Below are 14,978 nucleotides of genomic sequence, written 5' to 3'. Positions count from 1 at the left end.
TGCTAACCCTGTGTGTCAATCCGGCCCTGTCAATATGTCACACAGAAATGTGGCAAGTAAAGAAGTGTCAAGTAAAGGATATTGTTTATCACATAAAATTGGTTAGGTTAAACAGATATATGTAGTCACTTGTGCATATTTTATATTTGTAAAGAAAGTACATGCGGAACTGTCCGCATAGCAAGGTTCAGCAGAATTGTGGCATTAAAAATTGTTCCATGGCAACATCATTGCCAATGTGAATAATTTTTGGTCTTTTTGGAGGTTGGATGTTGTCCATAGCAACCAACCATATTGCAGGTATTATATTATGTAACCTTAATGGCTAACCTTCCCACTCCAGCTGTTGTTGAACTTATCATCCCAGCATGTGCTGCGACATTTGTACATTTGGACTAGTGGAAAATTACGCAGGCTATGCTGGGATGTGTATGTCAACAGCAGCTATAGTGTAAAAGTTACCCATCAATGTTGTAGATTAATTAATTTGTTATCTTGCTGTGTTGTGTTGCGAGGCATGCCATCTTAAATGTAGCTTACATAGTATCAAATGTAAGGCATGCATTCAGGTTATTTGTTTCCAATGTTTTTTGTTTGTTGTTTTTGTAATCTTGGTTATTTGTGGTTTTTAAATGTCATAATGATTTGGGAATGTTTTTATTTTTTTATTTTTGCCAGGAGTGTGTAATCATGTTATTGACAAAGTCAAATCCAAATATTTAAAAAAAAAATGTTGTATGGCTCTATTTTTTTGGGGTCATTTATGGATCATTTATCCAGCCAATATGACCTAGATCATGCATGGTTTGCTGAATGTTTTTCTTTAAGTCCGACATGACAAAAATTAATTACTCAATTAATCAAACCTTTATTTAAACCCATACAGAATCCGACATGCCCCAGGAAACACAGCAGGACACATTGAGTGATGACAATTCTGTGCAGCAACAGCAGCCTTCTTCACCAACCTGACCAAGCTCGCCCACAATGAGGACATCACCCACACATACACCACCAACTGCTCAACTGACCACACAAACACCACAGGCGGAAATTCGCAAAACAGATTTCTGGGAAAGGTGGTCACAGCAGCAATCAACTTTGGTGACTATATCAAACGACAAACACAATTTCAGGCAAGTCTGCCACATCACCTCCCACGCATATCACGAAATAGCAGCAGACTGAACCTCCAAATGACACGTATTGCAAATACACTTGAGCAAATACGTGCAGACAATGTGCAAAACAACCATGCCATTATCAGAGTAATGGATGATCAGCTTAGACACCAACAGCAGTTCATCAACATCATGCAAAACAATCTGCTTCTAATGCAAAGTTTATATAGAACAATAGAGCAAAATTCGGATGCAATACTCAACTGTCCGCCAGTATAAACAATCTTAGCCAGAACATTTTACCTATTCAACCACAATCCCAAACAGCAAGCTCCTCAACCACCACACCTAGCATCACCCCAGTTACCTCCCCAGTACGGAGATCCCAGAGAACCCGAAGTAATGTTGCTGGATAGGGATCATCTTCTTCAAAAAAGCAACAACCAAAATGACACCTGAAGCTTCCGCTAAAAATGTTTTTGTTCTGTAACTAAGCCAATCTGGTTAATTTTTTATTTTATTTTAATAAAGTAATTTTTATTCAATAATATGGAGATTAAGTTACAGACATTGCATATCAACGGCATATCACATATATCAAATAAATCAAATCTTCGTTTATGAGATAAGTTTACAGCAGTGGCGTATCAGGCTGTGTCCATGAGGAAATGAGCAAAAAGCATACAGTTAATCGGCACGTTTGAACCTGCAACATCCGCAACCAATATATAAATCCCCATGAAGTTTTTTGGTTTTTCACCCTTAAACTAACCCAAAAAAAAAAAAAAAAGAGGGTACATAAAAAGAAAAAGAAAAGAAGGAAGAAACATAGAAAAAAAAAAAAAACATAGTGAGGGAGTAATCATCTAAACCAGGACCTTATCAGTCGTGCATGTAATTAGGCGAACCCGCAGAGCTCAGCAGCCAACCATATAAACATACATCATTAAACAGTAAGTCAGTGGCACAATAGCTCTTCAGTATCCACTATGATTGAGGGACCAGGTGGGAGTGGGGAGATTCCAGCCATGGAGACCAGACTCTTTCAAATTTGGCTGATGCGTTTTGTTTCATGTATATATATCTTTCCTTGGATATTGTATCATTAACTAGAGTCTTGAGCGCAGAAACTAAAGGACCACTAGGGGCCATCCAGAGCCTTGCAATGCAAACCTTAGGCACATACAGTGCGAGCATATAGATCCACCGGACCAGTCTCAGAAGTAGAGCATCCCATCCCCAAAATACAGAATTGTGGGGTAAGCAATCCGCCAGTCACTCCCGTACTCTCCAGAATTGATCTGACCCCCGACCAGAACACCCGCAGTCTCGGGCAGTCCCACACTAGATGCCAAAATGTTCCCATATCCACCCCGCACTTAGGGCAGAGGCCAGGTCTGCCAGTCCCAAAAGTGGCCAGTCTAGCCAGAGTCATATATGTTCTATGTAGAATGAAGAATTGAATTTGTTGATACCTGAGGGACTTGGTAACTGTAGCAGGATATTCCAGAGCAAGGGCCCAGTCCTCCTCAGTTATTAGACCTATATCCTCCTCCCATTTTCCACGTGTCAAAGGGTCCGCATGGAGTTTGGTAAGAAGATATCCATACGCAAGGGAGACCATCTTAGCTCGACCCAATGTAGTCACAAAGGTCTTGATGGGAAATGGGAGGATTCGTGGGGGGGACTCAGCAAACTGGGACTGGAGGGCATGTCGCAGTTGAAGGTATCTGAAAAAATAGGAGTTGGGTAAATCAAACTCATCTTTCAGTTGCTGAAAGTATTTGAATACACTATCTAGGTAAAGTTGGGAAATAGAAACCACAGATCTAGGGGCCCATACCTCCCGTCCCTCAAGCGCATGCAACTCAGGAAGCCAGTCAGAGTACCAAAGGGGGGTGTCTGGGTCCAGGTCGTCGTACCCTGAGAGGTCTCTCAGGGCCCGCCATATCTTTAAGGCCTGAAAAATAATAGGGGGAAGAAACCGAGCCATGCTCCTACTCAGCAGCACCTGCATAGGAGAGAGGTGAGGAAAATAGCAGCGAATGAACTCACAATGTAAAGAATCATCGCCAGAATCCTGCGCCCATACACTAATATCAGTCAGCTGAGCAACGTAGTAATACATCTGAAAGTTAGGCATAGCTAGGCCGCCATCAGAGCGCTGCCTGGTGAGGGTATTTAACTGTATCCTAGGTCGTTTGTTTGCCCAAATCAGTGAGGATAGAACACTATTCAATTTCCTATAGAATAATGGATAGATATATACAGGGGACTGGAGAATAATGTATAAAAGTTTGGGCAGTATGATCATTTTAATGAGATTAACCCTGCCAGACACCGTCAGTGGAAGCCTACACCAGGTTTTGGATTTGCACATGATCTGCTGCATGGTCGGGTCCAGGTTCAGAGGGATAAAATCAGAAGGGTCGTTAGTTATTTGGATTCCGAGGTATTTAAATTGTATTGTCCAACATAATGGTAGGGAGATTTTGGGAACAGTAGAAGGGGGGCCTATGACTGGCATAATGTATGATTTAGACCAGTTGATCTGAAGACCCGAGTGAGCACCAAAGCTCTCAATCACACGCAGCAGAATGGGCATTGACCTGGTGTAATCTTGCAAAAACAACAACATGTCGTCGGCATAGAGTGCTATTTTATCCTCACGTGAGCCCGTACAAATTCCCACAATATCTGGGTGCGATCTTACCAAACAGGCCAAGGGCTCAACGGCCAAAGCAAACAGTGTGGGTGATAGGGGGCAGCCCTGCCTAGTACCACGGGACAATTGAAAGGAGGGGGATACATAGCCATTCACCAAGATCCTGGCACTCGGATGTTGATACAGTAATTTAGTCCATCTGATAAAGTTGGGCCCAAAGCCCATACAAGCCATCACCTCCCATAAATAAGCCCATTCAATGCTGTCAAAGGCCTTGGCCGCGTCCAGCGAGACCACAGCCGAGTCAGAAGGGAAGTCATGTGGGAGTTGTAAAATGGTATACAGTCTACGTAGGTTAATAGACGTGGACTTCCCTGGCATAAAGCCAGTCTGGTCCGGGTGAATGAGGGAGGTGATCACTGTGTTAAGTCGTACTGTCAATATCTTTGCCAGGATCTTAGCGTCGGTGGGAATTAGTGATATCGGCCTATAGGAGTCTGGAGACCTAGGGTCCTTACCGGGCTTTGGAATCACTATTATAATTGCCTCTGACATAGAAGGGGGAAGTTCATTATTGGCAAATATATCTAAGTATAAGGCATGGAGCCTAGGCCCGAAAAAATCAACATGAGTTTTGTATACTTCTGAGGGAATTCCATCACACCCCGGAGCCTTGCCATTAGGGGACATACCAATAGCCGCAGTCACCTCCGCGAGCGTCAAAGGCGCCTCCAGTACCTCACGGGCCTCAGAGGAGAGTGCGGGTAGCGGAACACCCCCCAGATAATAGGAGAGATCTAGAGTAGAGCTTGTCAACTGTGAGCTATAAACCTTGGTGTAATAGGATCGGAATAACTGCGCAATGTCCGGTGTGGTGTCAACAAAGGAGCCATCACTGTCGGACATTTGGGTGATCACAGTCCCAGGACGATCATGATGTATCAGTCGGGCCAGGAGGCCACCCGTTCTATCAGCCTGCATATAAATATTAGTAGCCCTAAAGAGGAGGGACCGTGAGTTTTTATCAGACAAGTGGGCAAGCCAAGCCGACTGAGCCACCAGCCAGCGTGCTTTCGTCGTGGGGGTACCATCCAGCAAATATTGGGACTCCAACTCTCTGGCGTCACTCTCAAGGGCCTTTTCCCTTTCCCTAGAGGATACTTTATGAGCTGCTATGCGTCCAATATATGAACCCCTCAAAAACGCCTTGAATGAATCCCATACCATCGTTCCCGGGGCAGACCCCGTATTGTCGTTAAAGTAACCCTCCCACTGAGTCTCCAGGTCAGCCAAGAAGGTATCCGGACGGCTTATCGAACCAGCAAAGACCGACAACCAAGAGATCGACAACCTAAAATCGAACTTAACTTGATCGACAACACCAAAAGGTCGACAAACATTACATCGACAACAACAATAGGTCGACAACAGCATGTCCGACAACAAAACAACACCGACAAACACAACATAGACACATGACAACATCGACAACATGTTCACAGACAAAAGAAAACATAGAACGGAAATATCACAGACATCACAATCATCGACAACAAACATATAGACATTCAAACTGATCGACACGAAACATATATACAAACCAATAGTTCGATAATACACTCATCGACAAACACAAACCTAGACAACAAGAAACATAGACAACAAATAGATCGACAACAAACAGATCGACACAACATTAATAGACATCACATGGAACAGACACACCGTAAGATAGACAAACATAAAGGTCGACAACATTAAAACAGACAACAAACAGATCGACACAACATTAATAGACATCACATGGATCAGACACACCGTAAGATAGACAAACATAAAGGTCGACAACATTAAAACAGACAACAAACAGATCGACACAACATTAATAGACATCACATGGATCAGACACACCGTAAGATAGACAAACATAAAGGTCGACAACATTAAAACAGACAACAAACAGATCGACACAACATTAATAGACATCACATGGATCAGACACACCGTAAGATAGACAAACATAAAGGTCGACAACATTAAAACAGACAACAAACAGATCGACACAACATTAATAGACATAACAATAATAGACCTACCAATATTTCTACACTTTCCTCTTATGCGTGGAACTACAAGTACAAGGCTGACCGCCAAGCTCCCACAAGCCTTTACCCACTGCCGTCAATTATTCCCTGCATGGTACACTAGCCCCCCCCCCCATCCCTGCGCACCCCTCTATTTCTGGACGTACACTCCTATGTGTTCTCTTCACACCCCACCCCCCTGCACCCCATCAGGCGTCTTGCATTAGACGCTACCCCCGTTGATAGCTTCAGCCGCCCGACTCTCCTCTTATGCCTGGAACTACAAGTCCAAGGCTGACCGCCAAGCTCCCACAAGCCTCTTATGCCTGGAACTACAAGTCCAAGGCTGACCGCCAAGCTCCCACAAGCCTCTTATGCCTGGAACTACAAGTCCAAGGCTGACCGCCAAGCTCCCACAAGCCTCTTATGCCTGGAACTACAAGTCCAAGGCTGACCGCCAAGCTCCCACAAGCCTTTACCCACTGCCGTCAATTATTCCCTGCATGGTACACTAGCCCCCCCCATCCCTGCGCACCCCATCAGGCGTCTTGCATTAGACGCTACCCCCGCTAATAGATTCAGCCGCCCGACTTTCCTCTTATGCGTGGAACTACAAGTACAAGGCTGCCCGACAATCTCCCACAAGCCTTTACCCACTGCCGTCAATCATTCCCTGCATGGTACACTATCCCCCCCCCCCTCCCTGCGCACCCATACTAAACAAATTAAATCATGTTTATGTCTCCCGTACACCCCTATCTGTAGACTCCAAGTCTCTTACATACAAACACCATACTAATCCGAGTCACATAAAGTTCACCACTTATCTTATTGTCTCCTCCAGACCCCATGTCTCTCCTGTCAAAACCTTTGAATGATCACGCACCCAAGAACATGTTGGGTGCGTGTTGTTTTCAAACTCCAAATAATAAACCCCCCCCCCCCCAGACTATTCTATGCACCCTCATTGAAGTCATCACCCTTCCCAAATTTACACCCCCCCCAATCCATCCAAAATGAAAAGCTTCCTCCGCTAATTTCCAAATCAAATACCCTCCTCTAAAGCATTGAACTACAAGTCCAAGGCTGCCCGCCAATCTCCCACAAACCTTTACCCACTGCCGCCAATCATTCCCTGCATGGTACACTCCCCACCCCCCCCCCCCCCCCATCCCTGCGCACCCCTCTATTTCTGGACGTACACTCCTATGTGTTCTCTTCACACCCCACCCCCCTGCACCCCATCAGGCGTCTTGCATTAGACGCTACCCCCGTTGATAGCTTCAGCCGCCCGACTCTCCTCTTATGCCTGGAACTACAAGTCCAAGGCTGACCGCCAAGCTCCCACAAGCCTCTTATGCCTGGAACTACAAGTCCAAGGCTGACCGCCAAGCTCCCACAAGCCTTTACCCACTGCCGCCAATCATTCCCTGCATGGTACACTCCCCCCCCCCCCCCCCATCCCTGCGCACCCCTCTATTTCTGGACGTACACTCCTATGTGTTCTCTTCACACCCCACCCCCCTGCACCCCATCAGGCGTCTTGCATTAGACGCTACCCCCGTTGATAGCTTCAGCCGCCCGACTCTCCTCTTATGCCTGGAACTACAAGTCCAAGGCTGACCGCCAAGCTCCCACAAGCCTCTTATGCCTGGAACTACAAGTCCAAGGCTGACCGCCAAGCTCCCACAAGCCTCTTATGCCTGGAACTACAAGTCCAAGGCTGACCGCCAAGCTCCCACAAGCCTCTTATGCCTGGAACTACAAGTCCAAGGCTGACCGCCAAGCTCCCACAAGCCTTTACCCACTGCCGTCAATTATTCCCTGCATGGTACACTAGCCCCCCCCATCCCTGCGCACCCCATCAGGCGTCTTGCATTAGACGCTACCCCCCGCTAATAGATTCAGCCGCCCGACTTTCCTCTTATGCGTGGAACTACAAGTACAAGGCTGCCCGACAATCTCCCACAAGCCTTTACCCACTGCCGTCAATCATTCCCTGCATGGTACACTATCCCCCCCCCCTCCCTGCGCACCCATACTAAACAAATTAAATCATGTTTATGTCTCCCGTACACCCCTATCTGTAGACTCCAAGTCTCTTACATACAAACACCATACTAATCCGAGTCACATAAAGTTCACCACTTATCTTATTGTCTCCTCCAGACCCCATGTCTCTCCTGTCAAAACCTTTGAATGATCACGCACCCAAGAACATGTTGGGTGCGTGTTGTTTTCAAACTCCAAATAATAAACCCCCCCCCCCCAGACTATTCTATGCACCCTCATTGAAGTCATCACCCTTCCCAAATTTACACCCCCCCCCAATCCATCCAAAATGAAAAGCTTCCTCCGCTAATTTCCAAATCAAATACCCTCCTCTAAAGCATTGAACTACAAGTCCAAGGCTGCCCGCCAATCTCCCACAAGCCTTTACCCACTGCCGCCAATCATTCCCTGCATGGTACACTCCCCACCCCCCCCCCCCATCCCTGCGCACCCCTCTATTTCTGGACGTACACTCCTATGTGTTCTCTTCACACCCCACCCCCCTGCACCCCATCAGGCGTCTTGCATTAGACGCTACCCCCGTTGATAGCTTCAGCCGCCCGACTCTCCTCTTATGCCTGGAACTACAAGTCCAAGGCTGACCGCCAAGCTCCCACAAGCCTCTTATGCCTGGAACTACAAGTCCAAGGCTGACCGCCAAGCTCCCACAAGCCTTTACCCACTGCCGCCAATCATTCCCTGCATGGTACACTCCCCCCCCCCCCCCCATCCCTGCGCACCCCTCTATTTCTGGACGTACACTCCTATGTGTTCTCTTCACACCCCACCCCCCTGCACCCCATCAGGCGTCTTGCATTAGACGCTACCCCCCGTTGATAGCTTCAGCCGCCCGACTCTCCTCTTATGCCTGGAACTACAAGTCCAAGGCTGACCGCCAAGCTCCCACAAGCCTCTTATGCCTGGAACTACAAGTCCAAGGCTGACCGCCAAGCTCCCACAAGCCTCTTATGCCTGGAACTACAAGTCCAAGGCTGACCGCCAAGCTCCCACAAGCCTCTTATGCCTGGAACTACAAGTCCAAGGCTGACCGCCAAGCTCCCACAAGCCTTTACCCACTGCCGTCAATTATTCCCTGCATGGTACACTAGCCCCCCCCATCTCTGCGCACCCCATCAGGCGTCTTGCATTAGACGCTACCCCCGCTAATAGATTCAGCCGCCCGACTTTCCTCTTATGCGTGGAACTACAAGTACAAGGCTGCCCGACAATCTCCCACAAGCCTTTACCCACTGCCGTCAATCATTCCCTGCATGGTACACTATCCCCCCCCCCCCTCCCTGCGCACCCATACTAAACAAATTAAATCATGTTTATGTCTCCCGTACACCCCTATCTGTAGACTCCAAGTCTCTTACATACAAACACCATACTAATCCGAGTCACATAAAGTTCACCACTTATCTTATTGTCTCCTCCAGACCCCATGTCTCTCCTGTCAAAACCTTTGAATGATCACGCACCCAAGAACATGTTGGGTGCGTGTTGTTTTCAAACTCCAAATAATAAACCCCCCCCCCCCCAGACTATTCTATGCACCCTCATTGAAGTCATCACCCTTCCCAAATTTACACCCCCCCCAATCCATCCAAAATGAAAAGCTTCCTCCGCTAATTTCCAAATCAAATACCCTCCTCTAAAGCATTGAACTACAAGTCCAAGGCTGCCCGCCAATCTCCCACAAGCCTTTACCCACTGCCGCCAATCATTCCCTTCATGGTACACTCCCCCCCCCCCCCATCCCTGCGCACCCCTCTATTTCTGGACGTACACTCCTATGTGTTCTCTTCACACCCCACCCCCCCTGCACCCCATCAGGCGTCTTGCATTAGACGCTACCCCCGCTAATAGATTCAGCCGCCCGACTTTCCTCTTATGCGTGGAACTACAAGTACAAGGCTGCCCGCCAATCTCCCACAAGCCTTTACCCACTGCCGCCAATCATTCCCTGCATGGTACACTCCCCCCCCCCCCCCATCCCTGCGCACCCCTCTATTTCTGGACGTACACTCCCATTCTTCTCATACCTCCCCCTGTACCCCTTTATGTGCCTCTAATGAGACTCTGGCACCCACAAAGTTATTTCTATTGCGTGTCGCTACAAGTCTCATTCCAGACCATGAACAATCGTATGACGGCACTCTCCATATATTATTGACAAACCTCTCTAAGTATACATTTTTTATATTTTATACTAGTATAGGTATGTATCCTAATAAAAGTTTTTTATTTAAATCCAATCAATATCCCAACGTTTTACCCTTAAAAAATATTTGTTAATTTTAACCCTCCCACTTATTTAAATTTAAAGTTTTGGTCATTGGTTACATTTGAATATATTTTAACTCTCCTCCCTCTTCAAAATGCTATAAAGAGTTACTCTTAGCTCAGGTCTACATAATCGACATTCATCCAGCCTTCTGATCAAGTACTCATTCGTATTTCAACTATGGCTGATGAACCTTCATGTCGTTTGGTTCCTTCTACAAGAGGAATGCTCTTAAACATAGACGGATATCTTTTGGCAAAAAACAAGCAGCGTGGTGATGTCGTCTATTGGCACTGCACAGAGAGGAAGACCGGCCCTTGTTCATGTTTTGCAAAGACGACCATTGTTGCAGGACAGCACCAACTTAATACTCATGGAGAACATACTCATACTCCGAAGGCTGAAAAAACAGATGTTGCCATTGCCAAGGCATCAATAAAGCAACGTGCAAGGGATACCAATGATCCACCATCTGTAATAATTCAAGCGGTTACTGCCCAAATGCCGTCTACTAGTGCTGCCTGTCTTCCTAACAGTGAATCCCTCCGTAAACTTGTGAAAAGGGTAAGGAGAGCGGATTGCCCACCTGAGCCAACCACACTCGATGATATTGATATCCCACATAATTTGGAATACATTGATGGGATAAAATTTCTTGGAAAGGACAGTACTTTCCACAACGAAAGGACACTATTATTCAGTACAGAAGCTAACTTGCGGAAGCTTCATGAGGCACCGTATTGGGTAATGGATGGCACTTTCAAAACGTGTCCAACCCTATTTAGACAAATATACTCAATTCATGCTATGGTTGGCACAGATGACAGTACGCAACGCTTCGTCCCACTGGTCTATGGATTGCTTAGTAGCAAAAGTGAGGTTTGTTATATCCGTTTTTTAGAAGACCTACAGGATTATGCACAGGAATATGGTATTCTATTTTCTCCTCTTTACATTTTGACAGATTTTGAGAATGCTGCAATACAAGCAGCTAAACAAGTTTTTCCGAGTAGCACACATAAGTGTTGCTTGTTTCATTTAGGTCAAAATATTTGGCGAAAAATTCAATCATGTGGCTTATCTGTACAATATGGACGTGATCATGCATTTGCTATGAAACTTAGGAACCTTCAGGCACTTTCCTTCCTCCCAGCAGACGAAATCCCTGCTGCATTTGAACAATTAAAATCAGAAATGCCTCCTAATGCTGCTACATTAGTAACTTATTTTGAGGAGACATATATATTGGGGCGGCTTAGAGAACGAACCAGAAGTCAAAACAGATCTCCCCCACTGTTTCCACCATGCATGTGGTCAGTGCATGACAATATGGTTGGTGGGATTCCAAGGACCCAAAATAAATTGGAAGGATGGCACAGGAGATGGAATATTCTCCTGGGAGAGAAAAAGTTTGGAGTCTACAAACTTATCTCCTATCTTCACAAGGAGCAACAAATGACCACCAAGCTCATTGAAAAAGTAACCTTTAATGTTGCCCGAACACCAACCAAACGTGAAAATACTGCTCGAGAAGATGCACTACAGAAATGTTTTGCCCAACTTGGTTTCATAGATTTGATGGAATTTCTAAATGCCATTGCCTTCCATCTCAAGTTGGAGTAACTTTAAAACTAATTATAAACATAGTTATTTTTTCATTTTAAAGTTAAGTTTCATATTTTCTATGGTTTATTTTTCATTAGTTGACTTTCAATCATTTAAAATACCATAAAAAAAAAACCACTTTTCACATATTGAATTTTGGGATGCTATCATTACTGGTAAGTAGAATTTTTATAATTATAGAAATTAACTATTATTCAAGTATTTTCTACATTATGTTTTCCATTCTAAAATATACATCAATCAAAAATCTCTAGCTATATTTTAAAGATTTAAAATATAATGGTTTCCCATTTCAGTTTAGCACAGTTGTACCCATGTAATGTTTTTGATAAAGTTTCCCTTCATTAATTTTAACATAAATTTTATTAATATTCTTCAATTAAAACAATTATATTGTTTATCAAACAGATTTACAATATTTTCTATATCAAAACAAATATATATATATATTTGGTTGCACCATTTTTGAAATCCTATTTTTACTGCAACGGTTAGATTTTTTTATTTGCCTAATTCATGGTGTACATGCTGTGGTTCTCCATTTGCTGTTGAAATAAACATCCCAGCATGCACTCTCACAGGTTTGCTTTTATTATATTTAAACATGTTGTCCATGCTTGCTGGGAGGTGTATTTAAAATGCCGAAGGAAACCATGGACTAGGTAATGGTTAGGCAACCTTTGTCTCACCAACTTCTGTGTAACTAAACTACCCAGCATGCACTGCCACAGTGTTGGCATCACTATAATAAAAAAAAAAGTTTAAAGGCATGCTGTATGCTGTGGTTCCATAACTCATTTAGACACATGCTGTGTTATCCTGGCCTTATCCTTATGAAATAACTGTTTTTAACACAATGAGATAAATTCTAATTTATGTATAAACTGTAAAAATGCAAAACACTGATAGGTATTAATTAAATTTTTAATGTTTTCTTGTGCATGTAACATACTAAATATTATGATTGGTTAATAACAATCTTACATTGTTACACTTCATTTCTCAAACAAGCAATACCCCCTTCCCTTAAATTTGATTATTTTTTTAAATTATAAAGAATTTATTAGCACACAAATGTCAATATAGTATAGTAGACACTAACTCTAAATTGATGTAACTGTAATGGTCTGCATGCAGGCTCAATCTAGCAGCAGCGATAGCGATGTTCGTCACCGCGCATCGCTATCGCAGAGGGGGCTACACACGAGTGATATGTGCAGAAAATCTAATCAATCTAGTCAGATTGATTAGATTTTAGCCATGGATCTCTCCCTGAGTACCCCCCTTAATATTGCTCTCTAAATTGTATACAATTTCAAAGTGCATATCAACTATTCTAAACATTTGCTAACTTTTCTGCATTGCTAATATATTTACTCAATTTTTTTAAATTAGTTTACTGTTCTGACCTCCCAATCATCATCTGCAAGCCAAAGAAGATTTTTTCTCCTTATTACTTTCCAGGTAATATGCATTTTAAAACAATTTGATGTAGATAATTTGTCTTCTATTTATGTACCTTAATCATCTGTTCTAATGTAATAGTTTAATCTTGACATTGTTAATTATATATTTTTTTCACCTAAACTAGTTATCTTGTTTGCCCTTCCAATCAACTGCAATCCGCTGATTAGGACTCCTCATTATTTGGTTTTGCGGTAACTATACCTATTGAAACAGTTTTTAGCATTTTTATATTTAGCCTGTTTACGTACTTTAATCAGCTCTTAACAAAACATATTACATACATTAAATAATATTTTTAATTTATTTCTTACATAATCTTGTTAACTGTTATGACCTTTGAAATGTCTGATATCCATATCTTCATTTTTAGATTCATTCCTTTTTTTTTTATTTAATTATAATTCTAAACTAAATTGTACTTCTAACATGAATCCTGGAATCATGTACCTTTAAAAATATTAACATATCTAAAATGAACATATTTGCTTTACCTATACACTAATATATATATTACTACACAGGACCATATCTCTAACTTTGGAAATGCCTAGTAAGGATCCACTCTCTATTGTTAATATTACATAACAATAAAATATTATTCAACTGAATATATTTATTTGAAAAAATATCATATTTAACTATATTGTTATGACAGCAATATATTTAACATTTTCCTATTGAATTATTTGAAACAATAACAAAAATAAAATGTTCTTAATTTTTATCCATCATTAATATAAACACTGTCAGATTAGGATGGCAATAGTATTTCCACATCTTCTTCAGAAACTGTGTATATTTACCAAAATATAGTACAATAAGAAAATTATACAATACGAATAAAACAGTGTAATATCTCTCAATGTTTGGGTATTAAAGTTGACAGATTTTTTCCCTTAATGTAAAATAAAAAACGATTACTCTTAGATTAACAAATATGACAAAAAAAATTTTTTTGGTTTTTATATTATTATATAGAAAACACGTAAAAAAAGTTCATTTTTTACATTTTTTTATTGAATCATCATTGTTTGTGCACACAGTGTATGACTATTTTTTCAATACAGGAAAAGAAACTTGATCCACAATGAATCCACAACAAAGAATATGAAAACCATCTTGATCCTACATAACATAATCTGATGCGGTGATATTATTCTTATTAATCTTTATTATAGAAACATATACAATATATTTTTTTCAAGATTTATTTATAAATCTATTACCAGTTATAATATGTTAACCTGTTCAAAGTTCACCCTTTAGAAAATAAAAGTTTTATTCGTTGAAAATACTATGTTAGCTTATTGTTTTTATTATTATTCCTCATACTTACAGCACCCTAAAACTTAAATGACGCAATATGTGGGAAATACATACGCGTGTATGTCTTTGAGGGAAACATGGAAATGATGATAGCGTCAATTGGCTAGATGGTTTACGCCATCAAAGAACCATATATATTTGCTAATCTGATCCCATCCTTACCTTCATAATTTTAATTTACAATTCCAATTTTTTATATATCAATATTAAAAATTTACTATTTTGCGAGTTTGGAAGCAAAATTGTGTAATGTGTACATTAAACACACAAATATGTTCCGATTGGTAATCTATTCAAATATTATTGCAAATACAATTAGAATATATAAATAGTGGGAGCGCAGAATGAAT

General features: G+C 42.2%; 1 long non-coding RNA gene across 1 annotated transcript; it reads left to right on the top strand.

Moving 5' to 3' along the window:
- Nucleotides 1-13,201: 13,201 nt before the first annotated feature.
- On the top strand, nt 13,202-14,695 carry LOC134966386 (uncharacterized). The gene is made up of 3 exons (XR_010188638.1): nt 13,202-13,299; nt 13,427-13,493; nt 14,370-14,695. It is a non-coding gene; the product is annotated as an uncharacterized LOC134966386 (long non-coding RNA).
- Nucleotides 14,696-14,978: the final 283 nt, after the last annotated feature.

Source organism: Pseudophryne corroboree, chromosome 10 (genome assembly GCF_028390025.1).
Source record: "Pseudophryne corroboree isolate aPseCor3 chromosome 10, aPseCor3.hap2, whole genome shotgun sequence".
In the NCBI taxonomy this organism is placed as follows: domain Eukaryota; kingdom Metazoa; phylum Chordata; class Amphibia; order Anura; family Myobatrachidae; genus Pseudophryne; species Pseudophryne corroboree.
The sequence above is the reverse complement of the archived record's forward strand: the minus strand, read 5'-3'. Positions and strand labels throughout refer to the sequence as shown.